The sequence below is a fragment of the Mirounga leonina genome, unplaced genomic scaffold (assembly GCF_011800145.1).
Source record: "Mirounga leonina isolate KUSES-001 unplaced genomic scaffold, KU_Mleo_1.0 Mir_166, whole genome shotgun sequence".
Classification (NCBI taxonomy): Eukaryota; Metazoa; Chordata; class Mammalia; order Carnivora; family Phocidae; genus Mirounga; species Mirounga leonina.
Window position 1 is genome coordinate 3,751,725 of NW_023270418.1, and position 18,274 is coordinate 3,769,998.

Genomic DNA, 18,274 nt, shown 5'->3' on the forward strand with positions numbered 1-18,274 from the left:
ACTCTGCAGACACAGTTAACACTGATCCATGGCACTATCTTTAGATCTGCAGTGTAGCTTACCAATGATGGAACCTATCTGCTGATGGCACCCTCTGCAGAATAGACTCCGTAGTTAGTGGGTTTTGCACTACTAATACATGATTCAAAATCTAGGATGTGTATATGTGATTAGGGGAGAAGGGGCTACATCCCTGAGCCTCAGTTGCAAGAAAGGCCAGCAAAACAAGCATTTGAAATTTTCTTTTGTTATAATAGAAAATGGGATTTGTCTCATTAGGTAGGGATCTCCTAAACCAGTGATTTAAGGAGTCATTTAGTCATGCCTGTAGACACTTTTTTTTTTTAATTGTTTATGCTTTGGCTTGTAAGACATCTGGTATTTTTTCCAGTTAATCTCTAAATCCTTATACCAGTAAAGAGCTGAGTATTTGTCCCTTTGAGAGTTCTAATAGAGAATATGCACCTACTGTGGCCAAAACTTGGATTTGAACCAAGTGTACCTGACTGTAAAGTTTGTGACTTTTCACTGGAACAGTTTATAGTATTTTACATGTACATAGGCTGCTGGAAATATTTTTGGTTACCATAGTTTGTTCCTGGATTGCTAAATTCTTAGATCTTTCATTGCTAGTCCATATCCTGTTATTAAGTAGGTAGACTTGATCAAATTACCTATCTTCTTTTTGTCTTCTTTTGCTTATCTATAAAGTGTAGATAATTATTCCTTTCACAGAGTTTGCTGTGAAAATTAATGAATGCATAAGAAGCACTCAGAATAGTGTCTAGAATGTAATAAATACTCAAAGAATGTTGATTATTATTATTTTCTTAAAATCTTGATTTTCATCTTTTTTTTTTTCATAGTGAAAATTTCTCTTCAAATAGAATCTGCACTGAAAACCCAAAATGGAAACTGAGTAATAGCAGAGCTGCTTTGGGAGGTAAGATGGGAGGGAGTCCTCATTTCACTCAGTCTCGGGTCTCCTTTAAGGCATGTCCAATAGATGATAATAGTTCAGATTTGTCAAACTTTTACTCTTGCGTTTTTTCACTTATAAGTACAGTGACCCTGTGGGGTAGGTATTGTCTCCATATACAGATTTGCTTGTATATGGGTGATGAAACTGGGGCTTCTTGAATATCAGTAACCTGCAAAGAGTCACACATCCAGTAACTGTCAAAGTCAAGACGGGAGCCAGATCTGCCTGATGGCCCTGAATTAAATGTCCTTAACCATCTCATTGCACTGCCTACCCTTATAGTTCAGATATCTGGTTTTAAAACCACTGTTTTGATGAATTGGGTCATTCTTGCACCTTGCAATGATGAAATATTGGTTGGACTCCTGGATTTTAACCAGGAATCAATTTGGAGAACACTTATTTTTTAATGTAAATTTGGAAATCTCTATAGTATTAAATTATGTGAGATATGAATCCAAAGAAGCTGGATCCACTGGGATGAGTATAAGTAGTAGGCATGAAAGTGAAACAAACACTATACATGATTATAAAAGATATCTAATTAACAAAGAAGCAATAAAATGCTCAGTTTAGAGGAGTAAAGTTTTATTGAAGCTTATTTTTGGGGGGTCAGTGTTCAGCATCATAAAAACTGCAGGAAGCTACTGGAAACTTTTGTGTGGAGAAATTTCTATTTGTCTGAAAGCCAGAAACTTTGTGATATCTGGTGATGGGCAACCTCCTGCTCAGAGCAAATGTTTTCATGGTATTCCCCTTGATAATCATTTATCTCCTTTCTATAATGAATCCTTCAGCAAGAATGGACTCCCTTAATCCTAGGTGTTGCCATCTTGTATTCTCTTTCCCACTGATACCTGGAAACTTGTCAGGGGAAGGCACTGTTTTTCCTTTACTCCTCCTTCCTCCTGCTACTTAGGTGGCAGGAAAGAAACTCCCAGATTTCCTGCATCATAAAGATCACAAAGTGTATGGCCATCTCCCATCTCCCTGACCCAGGCCTAAAGGGAGAACTGGAAGAAATTGTTGGAAGAAATTGTTTCAGGACCATGGACAGAGTAAACAAGATGTTCATTGTGCCAGGAGAAAAGATCTTTTAAGAGATACAAGTTACTTAAAGAAGATAGCTAGTGGAATAAGTGCCGTGATCTTACTCTCCTTTGGCAACTGCTGGGGATACCCTTTGGGTAAATCCAAGTGGAAGCCAGAAAGTACCAAAAGCTGTTGATGTAGCTCATATGAGTCAGCCTCTGAAGGCAGCAATCAAGAAGATGGGTAAAAAATAGACTGAATGAAGGAATGCATGTGCATGCACACCATACACACTTAGTGAAAATCCACTTCATGCCAGTTATTAGTGCAAAACCCACTCCTTAGCTACAATAAAATAATTTTTTTTTTTTATTTTCAGTGGAGCTGGCCTTGGCAAAAAGTTTCTTGCATTTCATTGCAATTTGTTATAGCTCTAAATCAGCCAGGTAGAAAAATTGAAAAGTAAGCTAATTTATGTCTCAAAGTTTGCAAATAATTGTATCAGATGCAATTTTGGAACAAAAATCTCAGTAGTCTCCCAGGAGACAGTTTTTGTAATAACATAATTAAAGCTGGAAGTCATAGGTACTGGAGCAAATGATCAGAAATATATTATCCCTCTAGTCCTTCAGCATGGATGGTTTTCAGACTGACCTATACCTTTTGCATAGATTGGGTACATTTTTCTTCCACATACTAACTTTAGTGATCTACAGTGGGTCTAGCTGTATAGTGAACCAGTGAATTTTCATCATGAGGAGTAGTCCAGCTAATTTAAATGCACTTCCAAGGGAATTCAAGCACATTGTCCCTAAGGCTGGGAAAATGTGTTCCTTTCTGGATATCATGTATATATAGCTGCAGGTTTGCACTGAAGGAGATTTTCAAGGTTCCTGCTAAAGGGACCTAAGTTTCAAAAGTTACATAATTACAATGAATTCAGCTTCACTATCCCTGAAGCTTTTAACATTTTCCAGTTTTTAAAATGGTCCTTAATGGATGTGCATGGAACTTGTTACATGGATTATGAGATAACCTTGCCCCTGACTTTGAGGGTGTCAGGGATAATTTGGTGACTTGTTTATTGTGTTGACTATAATGTAAGTTATCATATTCCCTGAAACCATGCCCTCCCCTGGTCAACTCTTGGAGGGAGACTGAACCAAGGGGAATTCTCAAAGGACTTTCAGATCTGCCTTCCAGCTCAGACTCTCAGCTTTCAGATAGTATAGGCATCTCACCAGGCTCCAGTCCCTGAAGGACATAACCCTGCTCATTATAACCAGTAGCACTATATGTGGTCAGAAACAGGAAAGGGACTCTGACCCAGAGGAGCTGATCTATCAGAGAAGTTCAAATAGGAAGTACAAGGTATTTGTTACAACAGCACCCCAACTTCTCAGAACCAGCTTTCTTAGTCTATTTGGGCTGCTATAACAAAATACCATAGATTGGGTAGCTCAGAAACAACAGTGAGAACTAACTGTGACAAAAATGTCTTTCTCACTGTTCTAGAGGCTGGAAGTCCAAGATCAAACACCTGTTATGTTAAGTAATTATTTGTTAAGATTTCAGGTGTCTATAGCTAAATAAATTCTTAAATTTCCGTGAGTCTCATAAGATCACTTATTCTTTACTTTAAAAAAAAGTCACATAAAGATGATTGTGCACCCCAAATGATCACTTCTACTAACTGTAAGAAATATTTCATTGATAAGTATCAATGTAATTGACAATTTACATTGAAAAAAATTTTTTTGGTGTTGAAGGCTATCTCAACGTCTCCCAACTGATAGAAGATGACTACAGTAAGAGATTTTCCACAGGCATATTTTGGAAATTTCATTGATATGTACCCCTTTATGAATGAATAAAATGGTGATAAATGTAACTATAGAATTTACCAAAACAAAGTTAGAAATATCCAAGAAACAGTTAGATACTTGAGAAGGAAATGAACAGAGATATAATCCCTAGGCATATGGGGACTGAGAGACAACAATCTAAAAAAAAATCTAATATTGGTCATTGATTTGAGAGTTGCTTTTTTGGATATCTGTATGTTAATGCACCTGGCCATTGTGGTATGTAATAAAATGAGGGACTAAAACTCTTTGGACTATATGGTCATTTGAGTGCTTTGGTTTTAATTAATCAGATTAAAAAGTACATAATTTATTTATGACATGTTATGACCTGTGCTTATAACAAAAGCACCATTTCCCAAACAATATATTAAGAATAAAATAAATGATTAGAATATTTTGACCATTAGTGTACTTAAAATTATTTCTCCAAGCTTTATTTACATTTTAATTTGATAATGAACAAATAAGGAAAGCAGACCTATGCTGCACCTGCTAAGGAAGTCTCAACTGTGAGCACCAAGACATGTTGTTCAGTCAGCTGCAGCTGCCAAGAATATGGGGATAGAAATGATTCTCTTTGGCTTTAAGTCTGGTTTATACCTTTCATTTTGCCTTCTATCTCCAAACATGAGTATGCTCCATAGTTGGATATACTTTTTCTACAGAATGTCTACATTGTGCCCTATATGCTATGGCTTCTCGCCATCTTTACTACTCCGTTGTTTACCAAAGCTGTAACATGAGGCTGCCTTTTTGGTTTTGCCCAGTGGAAACTCAGGTATCACATTCTGATATTTATTGGGATTCTAATAACAAATGCCTACGGGAAATTGAATGCTTGAGTGACAATATTATTTTATTCCTTTAAATGGATTCAGTTTTTCATCTCTTCATTGTTTTTATGTAAGGCAGGAGAACAAAGAGGGAAAGAGAGAGAAAGAGGGAGAGAAAAGTGAAATAATTAGGAGGGAGAAAGCCAGTTTTATTCCCTTGTGAGCAAGTGAACTTGGGAAATGTCAGAAACGGAGCCCCACTGTCCTCATCTGAGAAATGGAGAATATTGTAGTTACCTCAGAGTGGTTGTTTAGAAACATTGGTATCATGTATTCAATATAGAAGGCTCAAAATGGGCACTCAAAAATTAATCACTTCCTTTCTCTCTCCTGTGAGGGGCCAAAATGCACACAAGCAGACAATACTTCTCCCTCTGCTTCTCCCTCTGACCCTCCTCCCTCTCATGCTCTTTGTCTCTCATTCTCTCTGTCTCAAATAAATAAATAAAATCTTAAAAAAAAAAAAAGAAAAGAACTTTGTGCTCAAGTTTATAAATTAGTCAGCCATATATATTCTTTTTTTTTTTTTTAAAGATTTTATTTATTTATTCATGAGAGACAGAGAGAGAGAGAGAGAGGCAGAGGGAGAAGCAGGCTCCCAAGGAGCAGGGAGGCCGATGCGGGACTCAATCCCAGGACCCTGAGATCATGACCTGAACCGAAGGCAGACGCTTAACCATCTGAGCCACCCAGGCGCCCCAGTCAGCCATATATATTCTAAATTGAAGTGCTTTCTTTTATCATTGAAGATAGAAATATAGCAAATTGAATAATATTTTCAAAAAGAAGAAAAAAAGCTTCCATAATTTTGCTCTCCTGATGACATTCTCACTTTCACAGAAGAAAGTTGATTTCCAATCCACATACATGTGCATATTTTAAATAGTTGCAGTCATCATGTCTGCAGCATTTCTGATTTTGAAATTTTATTATACTTTCTCCTGGGTCTTAAGAGACTTCATAATTATGAATGATTATGTTATATTACACTCTGTTGATTTAGCATATCAACTTTTTCTTTTTTATCGGACATTTATGTGGCTTTTTGTTTTAGTTCATCCCTCCCTCACTCCCCCCTTCCTCCCTTCCATCTATTAATTAATTAGTTAATTAATTTTTACAGTTTATACCTTTACAAGTCATTGAGAAATGAAATATTTGTACTTTTTTTTAATGCTTCATGGTATTTTATTCCCATAAGCTTCAGTTCAGAGTGCTTTAACAGAATACCATAAACTGGGAAGCTTATAAACAACAGAAATTTATTTTTCATAGTTATGGAGGCTGGGAAGTCCAAGATGAAGGCACCGGCAGAGTTAGTGTCTGCTGAGGACCTGCTTCTTGGTTCATAAGCAGCCCCCTTGTTGCTGTGTCCTCACGTGGCAGAAGGGAGTGAAGAGAGCTCTTTGGGGTCTCTGTTATAAGGACACTAATCCTATTCATGACAGCTCCACCCGCAGGACCAGTTATCTCCCAAAAGGCCCCATCTCCAAATACCATCACTTGGGATTTGATTTCAACATATGAATTTAGGGAGGGAACACAACCATTCCGCCTATAGCACTTTATGAAGAAGTCTCATGAGTGGAATTACAGCATCAAAGAGTTTGAATGCCTACATGGTTCTTTCTGTGTTTTGCCGTATTTTTTCTAAATTAGGAATAGTGCTTTTGAAAATCTTTTAAGTTTGGAGAGGGCAGTGAATATACAGAAATAGTCTTGGTTTTCACATCTAATGTGCTAGTCTGGCTCACCTGTCCGTAAGAAACTCACGTGTCAGTAAATAAGAAACTCACGAAATGCTGGTCTTTGCACCTGAATATTACCACAGTTTTTATTCATGTTGTTAATGTTATTGTCATTTTGTTGTTAATTTTAACATTTAAAAGAAGACTTAAGTCCTGGAGGCATTCGCAGTGGTTTGGCAACATCTCTGTGGACTGATTCACGAATCTGGGAACAAAAAATTCCCCTTGTCTAAAAAGATGTGCTTTCAGTACATTACTATAGATTATATTCTCTCTTTTTTCAATGGTCTTAAATTTTATTTTTAGAAATTTAGATACAGTAAACGTGATCTTTTTTGTTCGTACAGTTCTAGAAATTTCACTGTATAGATAGATAGATAGATTTGTATAACTACAACCACTATCAGGATACAGGAAAATTGCATCACCTCCCCAAATGTCCTTGTGCTGTAACTTTTTATTTACACTCCCCTGTCAACTTTAACTCCAGATGATGACAGGTGTTCTCTGGCACTGCAGTTTTGTTAGCTCAAGAATATCATAAAAATGTAATCATATAAAATGTAACCTTGGAGACCGACTTCTTCTATTCAGCGTTAGATTTCCTGTTTTTTTCCTCTCTGTTTCATTTGTCTGTATCCCTTTTCTTTTTCTTTCAATTTGAGCATCTTTAATATCATATTTAAATTTGTCAGTATATTTGATATATGATATAGGTCTTTGTTAGGGTTCGAAGCCGATGGCCAAGAAAGAATTCTTGAGACGTCTTTGGAGCAAAAAGGTGATTTTATTACAGCACAGGGACAGGACCCATGGGCAGAAAGCTACACTGGGGTCATGAGGAGTGGCTCGTTATATACTTTCAAGTTGGGAGGTGTTAGGGATAGCGTGAGTCTCTAAGGAATTTTGGAAGCAAGGTTTCCAGGACCTCGAGAGGGCTAGCTATTATGGCTGGGAAGAGGTCATTCATTACCGTCTAATAAAACCTTAGTCATGACACCCTTCAGATGTATGTTGGTGGGCCATATACTTGAGGGGTGATTGCCAACGTGTACCTTGGGGGGTTTAGAGATAAAGGAAGCTTCCAAAGGAATTTTTATGTGTTAAAGTAGACTTACAGGATTGGGTGAGGGGGTCAGGCTAGGATTGCTTTTTGCCCTTAACGGAGTGCTAACGTCGAGGCAGTTGAGTCCCTAGAGGAAGGTCACTCTTCCTGTTTCAAGGACTTGTCAGTGGGCTCTAGGTAGTAAGGAAATTTAATAATTTTTCTTCTGCCTTTGTTTCCCACATCAATATATGTATTTTGACAGAGTTTTTGTTTTTGTTTTTTTTTGTTTTTTTTTGTTTTTTTTTTGAGAAAGAAAGGGAGCACATGTGAGTGGGGGGTAAGGAAGGGCAGAGGGAGCGGGAGAAAGAGAGAGAATCTTAAGCAGGCTCCACACACAGCGTAGAGCCCTGTGCCCAGAGCAGAGCCCTATGCAGGGCTTGATCTCGCGACTCTGAGGTCATGACCTGAGCCGAACATCAGATGCTTAACTGACTGAACCACCCAGGCACCCCTTGACACAGTTTTTTAAAAGAGCAGGTCTGCTGGAAAAAATTCTTACTATTTTCTCATTTGGGAATGTCTTTATTTCATCTTCATTTCTTTTTTCTTTTTTTTTTTTTTAAAGATTTATTTATTCATTTGAGAGAGTGAGAATGAGAGAGAGAGCACATGAGAGGGGGGAGGCTCAGAGGGAGAGGCAGACTCCCTGCCGAGCAGGGAGCCCGATGCGGGATTCGATCCTGGGACTCCAGGATCATGACCTGAGCCGAAGGCAGTCGCCTAACCAACTGAGCCACCCAGGCGCCCCTCATCTTCATTTCTGGTGGATGTTTTCACTGAATATAGAATTCTGGGTCGACATTTCTTTGCATTTAAAATTGTTTCCCTCCCTTCTGGCCTCCATGGTTTCTGATGAGAAATTCTCAGTCATTTGAATAGGTTTTCCCCTGTGAGCAGGATTTCTCAACTCTAGCATTATTGATACTTTGGGGCCTAACTATTCTTTGTTTTGGGAGGCTGTCCTGTGCATTGCAAGAAATTTAGTAGCATCCCCTGCCTCTACCCACTAGATGACAGTAGTACCTCTCCCCCTGTCGTGACTATTAAAACTGGCTCTCGACTTTGCCTAGAGTTCCCTGGGTGGGTGGGAGGACAGAGTCACCCCAGGGGAGAACCACTGCCCCTAAGTAATATGTCATTTATCTCTGGTGACTTTCAAACATTTTTTCTTTGTCTTTAGTTTTTGGCGGTTTGATTGCTGTGTGTCTGGATATGGATTTTTGTTTTTTTTCTTTTGCCTTTCCTGTTTGGATTTGCTGAGTTCTTGTCTATTGCCAAATTTGGGCAGTTTTCACAAATTATTTCTTAGAATATATTTTTCTGCACTATACAGTCTCCTGGGACTCCAATAACATGAATGTTATTTTCTCCCAGGTTCCTGAGTCTCTTTATTTAATTTTTTTCACTCTTTTTTTTCTCCTTGTTGTTGAGCTCACATAATTTCTATTATCTATCTTCAAGCTCACTATTTCCTCCGTAATGTCCATTCTGCTATTGAGACTATTGAATGAGTTCCTATTTCAGTTATTGTATTTAGTATTCTAAAATTTTCATTTTGCCTTTTATATCCTACATTTATTGCTGGTGTTTTCGGTTCTTCCATTTATTTCAAGGGTTTTTACCTTTAATTCTTAGAGAATTTTTATAAAAGCTAATTTAAAGTCTTTTTGTGATAATTTCAATATTGATGTCATCCAGACATTGGTGTAATTTTCCTGGCTCTTGGCATGGCAAGTGATTTTAAGTTGTATCTTGGACATTTTAAATATGACATGAAACTTAGGCTTTTGTTTATATCCCATGTTTTAGCAGGTAATTGACCCAGTTGGATTCAGGCTACAAGTTCTAATCAGCTTTCTGTGAGTTTTAGTGTCATTGCCACTTATGTTTTCAAAGCTTTAGTGATCTGTCTCCTCTATGCACACCACCCAACACCTAGTTGGAATCTTGGCAGTGATCTACCCTGTAATTCACTTCTTAATGTCTTTGGTATGTTATTTAGTATCTGACCCATGCATGCACACCTCACAACTTGATGAGGGGCTTTTCTGAACTCCTCTCTCTCAGTGATGTCTTCAGTCCTTTCTGTTTCTCTGGGCTTCCCTTTTCTGTCCTCTGGCCTCAAGCTATACACTTTCCATAGCTACACCCCCTGTTCAGTGTCAAACAACAGGAAGATAGAGAGAAATGGGGGCTTGTCCTACCCTGTTAGGGACCTACAATCAGGGAGAAAATGTCCCTTTCCTTAAAGATTTAGTCCTGTGGGCTCCATTGTCACCACTGTTGCGGCAGGATTGCTTGGGAGTTGGGAGACACTAGAGGATGAGAAAAGAAAGAAACAAACAAAAAACACAAATAAGGGATTCTTACCCCCACCCACACCTCTGCCTGTACAGCCACCTTTCCCACGCAGCATGAAGAAACGTGGTTCCAGCTCACAGAGTCAGACCCAGAGAGTGTCTTGTGGAGCTCTCACTATCGACATCATTGCCCACTTCCATGTTTAAGATTCAGTTGGGTCTAGATTGGGAATAGACCGAAGGGGGAATAAATGGTAAACTGCCTCATGGTTCCATGGTACTTTAAATACGGATCTTCTTCCTCAGTCCACCTGCTACTGTTTCCTTTCAGAGTCCTCAAATAGCTGTTCCACACATTCTGTACATATTTTATAATTTCAGTCAGTGTGAGTGATAGGGTGGGGCATGTTACTCCATTTTACTAGGAACAGGAGCACATGTTCTCTCAGTAATTTTGATGTAAATAATCTTCCTGAAATAGGTTTTTAGAGTAGACTGGTGAACTAATTTCATACCCGTCAGATAAATTGCAGTCTCTTTCTGCCAGAGAATAAAGCCATTGGTACTGTTGTTCTTTACTCACATTTCAGTGATTCCAGAATGCCTGGACCTGAGGTAGCATTTCTTGTAGAGATGTTTAAGACTTAACAAATGAACATAAAAATCTTTATTTACATTAGTGCCTCATTAATAGCTCATTAATCTTTATCTGCATGAGGGATGGCAAACAAATTTCATCTCATGTTCTACTCAGCTCACCTAGTTGTAGCTACCTGGAATGTGGGTCTGAGAACAGGAGGACTCATATTGCTTAGCAGGAAGGTATGCTGGGACTGAATAGTTTCTCACATCTTCCACGAGGAGAGTTGTGGCATATATCTTTCACATTCTTGCCTTATTGGATCTACATGGTAGATCAACATACATAAACTGGTGAAGTAATAATAATAATGATTAATGAATCATTGGTACTTTGTGGTTTTTTTTTTTTTTTTTTTTAAGATTTATTTATTCATTAGAGAGAGGGGGCAGGGCAGAGGGAGAGGGAGAGAGAAACTTCAGCAGACTCCATGATGAACAGGAAGTCAGATGCAGGGCTCAATGATCTCATGACTCTGAGATCAGACCTGAGCTGAAACCAAGAATCAGGCACTTAACCAACTACACCACCCAGGCGCCCCTGAATCATTGGTACTTTGTAATCCCACTGAAAATGAAGTTCTGCTTGGTTAGAGGGAAGCATGCCCTGATCACCAGTAGCTCCTTTGTTGTGTAAAAGTGTTGATAACTATTTCTGACATTCTTAGAGGTGTAACTCAATTACTTTGTCTTACTAGCTTAAATTTAAATGAAGCCACATTAATGTTAGTGTCTAAATTTTATTTTTTAAAAGATTTAATTAATTAATTAATTTGAGAGCAAGAGACAGAGAGAGCAGGGGGAGGAGCAGGGGGAGAAGGAGAAAGAATCTCAAGCAGACTTCACGCTGAGCACGGAGCCCAAGTTGGGGATCCATCTCACAACCCTGAGATCATGGCCTGAGCCCAAACCAAGAGTCAGACACTCAACCAGTTGAGCCACCCAGGTGCCCCTAAATTTTACTAGTTCTTTTTTTTTTTTAAGAATTTATTTATTTATTTGACAGAGAGAGACACAGTGAGAGAGGGAACACAAGCAGGGAGAGTGGGAGAGAGAGAAGCAGGCTTCCCGCTGAGCAGGGAGCCCGATGTGGGGCTCGATCCTAGGACTCTGGGATCATGACCTGAGCCGAAGGTAGATGCTTAATGACTGAGCCACCCAGGCGCCCCAATTTTAATAGTTCTTAGCTCTAACTTCACTCACTCTAGGGGACAGCACTTTTCAATGCAGACTGTAAGACCAAGTGGGAATGTTTAGGGAATTTGTGGGAATCTGTGTGATTGCCCAAATGATTGGAGGTGCCTCTGTCATTGGGTCGGTAGGTTTTAGGAATTCTAGAAGGTCTTTAATGTGAGGGTAGACCTGGTTAAAAAAGAGTATTATTCTGTTCAGCAGGACTCTAATATCCAGTGAAAGAAAATTTACAGACACCCTTAGGTTGGTGCAAGAGGTATTCATATGCCTGGCACTTGTGAATACCCATAGGTCCTACAGAATTTTTTTTTTAATCATTTGCCTTATGTCCCTGGAATAAGATTATAGCTTTCATGCTGTGAACATACATAGCTTGTGCCACTGCTGCTGTTAAGAACACATTGTTTTGGAGGGCAAGAATGATTTGAGAGGCAGAAATCTTGCTTAAGAAAAAAGACAAATTAAACTTCTCTCCTTTTTTTTTCTTTTTTGATCACTTTTGCCAGAATTTTTGTTATTGTTTGTCTATAATAAGAATCAACTTTTGGTTTTAGTGATCCGACTGGATCGTTAGGCTTTCCACTGCTTTATTATATACTTTCTTTCAGTTTCTTTAAATATGTTTAGTGTTCTTTTTCCACCTACTTAAGTTGGATGCTAAGCTCATTTTCTATCGTATCAGTTTATTTTTTTTTTTCTGATCTATTTGAGACAATACACTAAAAAAAAAAAGAAAAGAAAAAAGACAAATTAATTAACCTATCAAATTATTTTTCTAAGATAGCATTAATGCAAGCAATTCTTGCATACATAAGTACGGTTTCACAGTAGTGCTCAATGTCCATTTTTTGCTTCTGTTTGTGTTCTAATTTATGATTACTTACAATCTAATACAGTATTTACAACCATTGTACATGGAAACAAGGACTATTTTGCAATATTAAGGAATTCATACCACTCTTAAATTTGCATATAGCTATAGAAACAATGCACATGCAATGACATATATGTATTGTTTACATTGGCAACAAGACAATGAACACTGTAATTGTGAATAGTTTTAGTTTTTAAAAAATACTTAGTAAGATTTTAAATTTAAAAAAACAATTTTACCTTTACTCAGTTTTTGTTTAAAATTTTAAAGTTACTAATCACAATTAGTATATCATATCAATTTTATTAGTTTGAATATTTTAGAAAACAGTAACTTTTTGTTCTATTTAGGTTTCCTTCTTCATAGTGATTTTCTTCTAAATTACTGTTTTTTCTAGTTAATTCATAGAAAGACTCTTGATTATTACTACATACTAAAGTACTAAAAATTTATATTTATAGTGGAATCCCCCAAAGAACAGAATGATGTGCTTGTTGTGATGATGCAACTTCACAACTTTTCTCCTAAGTTTGGCATCTCCCATGTCTCACCAGATTGCCACCTCAGAGCCTCTCTGACAAGGAAATTCTGGGGCCATCAGTAGACCCTGAACTATTTCAGGCCACTGTAGCTGCTTCCCAAAGTGGCAGATTGTCAGGAACATTCTGATTTGAAAAAGCCAGTAAGAAAGAAAATCATTTGAATTCCAGATCTCTGTGTGAGGTTTTGTGAAAAGTTTGGAAATATATTTATGTATTTTTGGGTCTCACAATATTTAAATCGAGGGAAGTGAGGAAAATTCACTATAATAAACATTCTATGAGCTCAGACACCGTGTTGGTTCTGGGAACACACAGAGAAATCAGATTCCTTATCCTGACAGATCATATGATCTAGGGTCATGTATCTTAAATGTTCTGTCTAAAAAAAATTCTTTTTTGGTAGAGAAAAGTAAATGTGGGGCACCTGGGGGTGCAGTCAGTAGGTTAAGCATCCGACTCTTGGTTTCAGCTCAGGTTGTGATCTCAGGGTCATGAGATTAAGCCCTGCATGGGGATCCACGCTCAGCACGTTGTTTGCTTGAGTTACTTTCTCCTTCTGCCACTACCTCCCAAGTGTGTGCGCTCTCTCTTTCTCTAAAAAGATTTATTTTATTTTTAAAAGGATTTTATATTTATTTTTTTAAAAGATTTACTTATTTATTTGAGAGAGAGAGAACATGCAAGTGCACACAAATGGGGGGGAGGGGCAGAGGTAGAGGGAGAAGCAGACTCCCTGCTGAGCAGAGAGCTGGGCAGGGGACTGGATCCCAGGACCCTGAGATCATGACCTGAATTGAAGGCAGATGTTTAATTGACTGAGCCACCCAGGTGCCCCTAAATAAATAAATTAAAAAGAAAGAAAAAGAAAAAGAGCAGGGGCTTCTCCAGAGTATCTGTATATGGGGGGCTTAGGGAAACAATCTTAGTTGGAAAAAGGTTAGAAGATATTTCTTGTTTTCATTTCAGTTATGTGTTAAAGGCAGTGAAAATAGTAGTTTCCATTCATCTTTAACACATAATCTTCATTAAGTAGTAACATTATTTTTATTTTCTCTGTTTGGGGAAGAGGGGAAAGGGACATTACGCCATTGTGGAAAGATCTCCAATCCTCCTGAGTCATTCCTCAAAGCTACAGTTTTCTGGGATGGTTTCAGTTGCCCCATCAATGGCACGGCTGTCCTTTGAAGTCTAGAATTTTACTTTAGAAGACCATGCAGATTTTTCATTCTACTTTAAAATATATCTTGTTTTAATATAAAATTAATTGTTCTGAAATTTTCCAGAAAAATTTATTCTGCAGGTATATTCCCTGGTTTTGTTGTTGCTTCACATATCCTGTATATTGTGGGGTATTTGGACAGTAACTTGAAAGTCAAGCAGTGGGAACATGGAAATATGAAGGCTATTCAATGATATAAGTAAATATGAAATGATCTTTCTTTCCTTCATTAATCATATTGGGAAAAAAGTACTTTTACTAAAATTACTTTGATGTAAAAGTACTTGTTTCAGTGCTTTTCATTATTCATATTATACAACATTTTGATAACCACTCAACGAAACACTTTTTTTCAGAGAAACATGGAAATAGTCTTGCCTTACAAATTTTCTCCACTGCAGTAAAATTTTAACCAATTAGCCTCATTTTCTACCAAGACTAGTGATCTCAACTTCTGCATCTCAAGACTTATTTAAAAAAAAAAAAGAAACTGACCTCTGAAGTTTTTTGACAAAATAAAGACAGAATAGAAATAATCAAAATTGACTCGAATGTCCCCAAACTTATTACACCTATATGTAGTACTCATAGATATTTCAAAGGATAGAGTCAAAACTCATATGCCAAAACAATGTTATACAGATAATTCCCAATATTAATTATAAAATAAAGGGAATTTCTGTATCAGTGACTCTGCCCTTACCTCACTGAAAGCACATGATTATATTCATCATTTTTGTCATGCTTACTTGGAAACTTATGGTTAAATTTTTGCACACAATTACTTTGTCCTAGGAAAAAGAAACTAATATCATTTTTCTCCACATCTCCCCACCTCCAGTTTTATAGTCTTTATTTCTTTTATATCCATTGTTCAGGTCTGTCGTACTGTGTTTTTATTTCGAACATCAGTCTCTTGGAATTGGACAGGATAAAAATTACTTTATCACTAATTAATTATCTAATTCTACATATTACCTCACACCTTAATGCTTATGACGTGAGAGGCACATGCACACAGGAAATCTGGCAGGACATTCGGCAGCAGACATTTCAGAATTAGACTCACTAAACCTGCCTACTCTGGCTTTAAAGCTTTAGCTGCAGAATTGAGAAGAATTCTGCATGATGCACATAAATGTAAAGATTCTTCAGTTCAGGCTTTACTAATGATTGTCTCAACTCCCACTCTAGATTGAGGACATTATGCTGGTTACTAGAGAGTTGACTTACAAATATTCATACATTCAGAACTATAACATATAGAATAGGGTAATAATTTTAATTTCCAGTCATTCTTCTCCCCTGGAAAGTTGATGAAATCCATTCACTCAAGTGGTTAAGAAAATTATTTTTCTTTCAGTTTTCTAGATTTTGCTGATTGTCTTGTGTGTGTCCCTGGCTGTGTTAGTCCTAGGGCATTCTGTGCACTTGCTTAAGATTCCCTTTAAGAAGAGAAATGATCTTTTACAGTTTTATTAACCAGAAGGTTTAAGTTCTTTTCAGTGTGCAAATCATTACTAATGAATGATTCATTTTCTTTTACATGACCCTGAGATTTCCTTTATCTCTTTAACTAAGTGTTCTGTGCTTTTGTTCAGCTAACTAAGCATTCTGTCTCAAGGTGGTATGCATTCATAACTCCGTATCTACAATTTTGAAAAGCATCAGAAAATTAAACAATTTCATGGCAGAACCTGAAATGAATCAATCTGAATCTGTTAATGACCTTTATTTTTTCCCATTTATTGTGAATGGTCACACGTCTCACTGCAGTAATATTTATGTGTTTGGTAGAGGATGCTGCCTCAGAAACCTCTGGGGTAGAATGTAATACCCAGGGGCGCCTGGGTGGCTCAGTCGTTAAGCGTCTGCTTTCGGCTCGGGTCATGATCCCGGGGTCCTGGTATCGAGCCCCGCATCGGGCTCTCTGCTCGGCCGGGAGCCTGCTTCTCCCTCTCCCACTCCCCCTGCTTGTGTTCCCTCTCTAGCTGTCTCTCTCTCTCTCTCTCTGCCAAATAAATAAAATAAAATCTTAAAAAAAAAAAAAAGAATGGAATACCCAGATTATGCACTTTACTACTTTTCTAAAATCATAAAAGATCCAACTCCAAAACAATCTGTCCTCAAGAATTTCAGATAAGGGATTTCAAATCCATAAAAGAAAGAACCTCTGTTTTCCAAATCAAATTGTACTTCCTGTTGAGGAGCAGTAGAACTACTAAATATCTTAATGGCTATAGTTTTACTCTTCAACTATTTCAGTGTCACTGTTAGGTGACTTATGATGACTTTAAATAACATGGACCAGCCTTCACTAGAAACTATTATAAGACAATCTTAGCAAAACTATACTAAGAGAAAAACATTGATATCCTGGGTCTCTTCTTGCTCTATGACTCGTCTATAAACATGCTTTTGCTTTATAAGTTTTTTATGCAATTGATTTCAAAAAATTACTTTGGATTTTTTTATCCTACTGGGTACAAAAAGGGGGGGGGGGTAGATCCCAGTGCTGATATTTAAAAGAACAGCTCTGAAAAATGTTTTATTTTATTAACTTTAATGTTGTTTGAATAATCTAACAATGTCTGAAATTTATGACATACATGTTTAAATTCATATTGTTTGGATTTAATGTCAAATTCTTACGCAATAACGTGCTTGAAAGGAATTCCTCTGGGCTCAGTTTTAGATATTTTAAGGATAACAAAAGTGAGTGTCAGACCAAATGCATCCCCTTCACCCATAGATCTTTTACAAAGGGAATGGAGACAAACTGTTCTATAGCATGTGAAAACCTTCACCCACTTCTAAGATTGAAAAAGATCAAGAGAGGAGAGGTTACTGGTGAGAAGCTTTCCCTGGAGAGCTGTGGGTGTATTACAAGTGTCCATATGGTGGTGGGTAGGGGTGGGCGGTTTTCTGACTCTGCATTTGATCAAAAGTTCCTCTTGGAGAACTTTAAAATATGATTCCTGTGGTGGAAGTCATAGAGAATGGATGCCTGACTCACTTCTGGAAACCAGCCTGATCTGACTTGCACTTCTGGGAAAGCAAAGCAGCAAGACAGGGGACTACCAAGAGCTTTGTGTATGTGTGATGGGGGGTGGGTCATGGAGATGACTGCTGTGTTGAGATTAGCCTGAATTGCCTGAATGAATGAAACAAGGTCTCTTATTCCAACACTTGTGATCCTGAATGCTGTACTATAGAGTAATACTTAACTCCATGTGAAAGAATACTGTTAATAGTTGGATTGAGTAAAAATAAATATAAATTATTATACAAGGTGATAGATTTTGTCTAACAGTGGAAGCATATCTATATCTGCTATTGGTAACCAGAAGAGACAGTTAGGAAAAGAATACATTTATTTAGACTTGAGGGAATTAGATGCTAACAAGCTAGCAGATTGGAGAAGTGAGTTTACTCTCAACAAGAATCTCCAAGATGAGTGGTTGGAAGACCTTTATGTATCCCTTAATTCATAAATAGTTGCAAACCTTCCTATCTTTCTCCAGAATCTTTTTCTGTCTCCCCTGTCTCTCCACCTCTTGTTCTCTCTTCAAGAGTTAGATTTCCAGGGTATATAGTCACAAAATCAATAATCATAACTTTTATTATGTTTATCCTAAACTCCTAAAATGTATTTTTATTTCACAAGGAAATTTATGATCAACTAGATAACTATGGACAAAAATAATAGGAGATATGACTGTTGGGCAGTAAGCTGAACTCTCCCACTAGCTAAGCAACTGCCACTCCACACCCCCCACCTGCTTTTTGTTGAAAAGTTCCATCTCGTCAGAATTCCATTTTGCCACAGGTCAAACTTTTTCTTACAAATAACCCAAATCATTGCTCCACATACTGTTTCCTCTGCCTGGAGTGCCAAGTACTACACCTACACCCTCACAGAAATTCTGTCCCTC

The 18,274-nt window shown here is 37.6% G+C and overlaps 1 long non-coding RNA gene across 2 annotated transcripts in view; it reads left to right on the plus strand.

The window, feature by feature from the left end:
• The first annotated feature begins 896 nt into the window (after positions 1–896).
• The window catches only part of LOC118015700, a 238,291-nt gene continuing 220,913 nt past the window's right edge, over positions 897–18,274 (plus strand). For both annotated transcript variants that reach the window (XR_004680683.1, XR_004680684.1), the window contains exon 1: positions 897–943. This is a non-coding gene — a long non-coding RNA (uncharacterized LOC118015700). The remainder of the gene's footprint in view (positions 944–18,274) is intronic.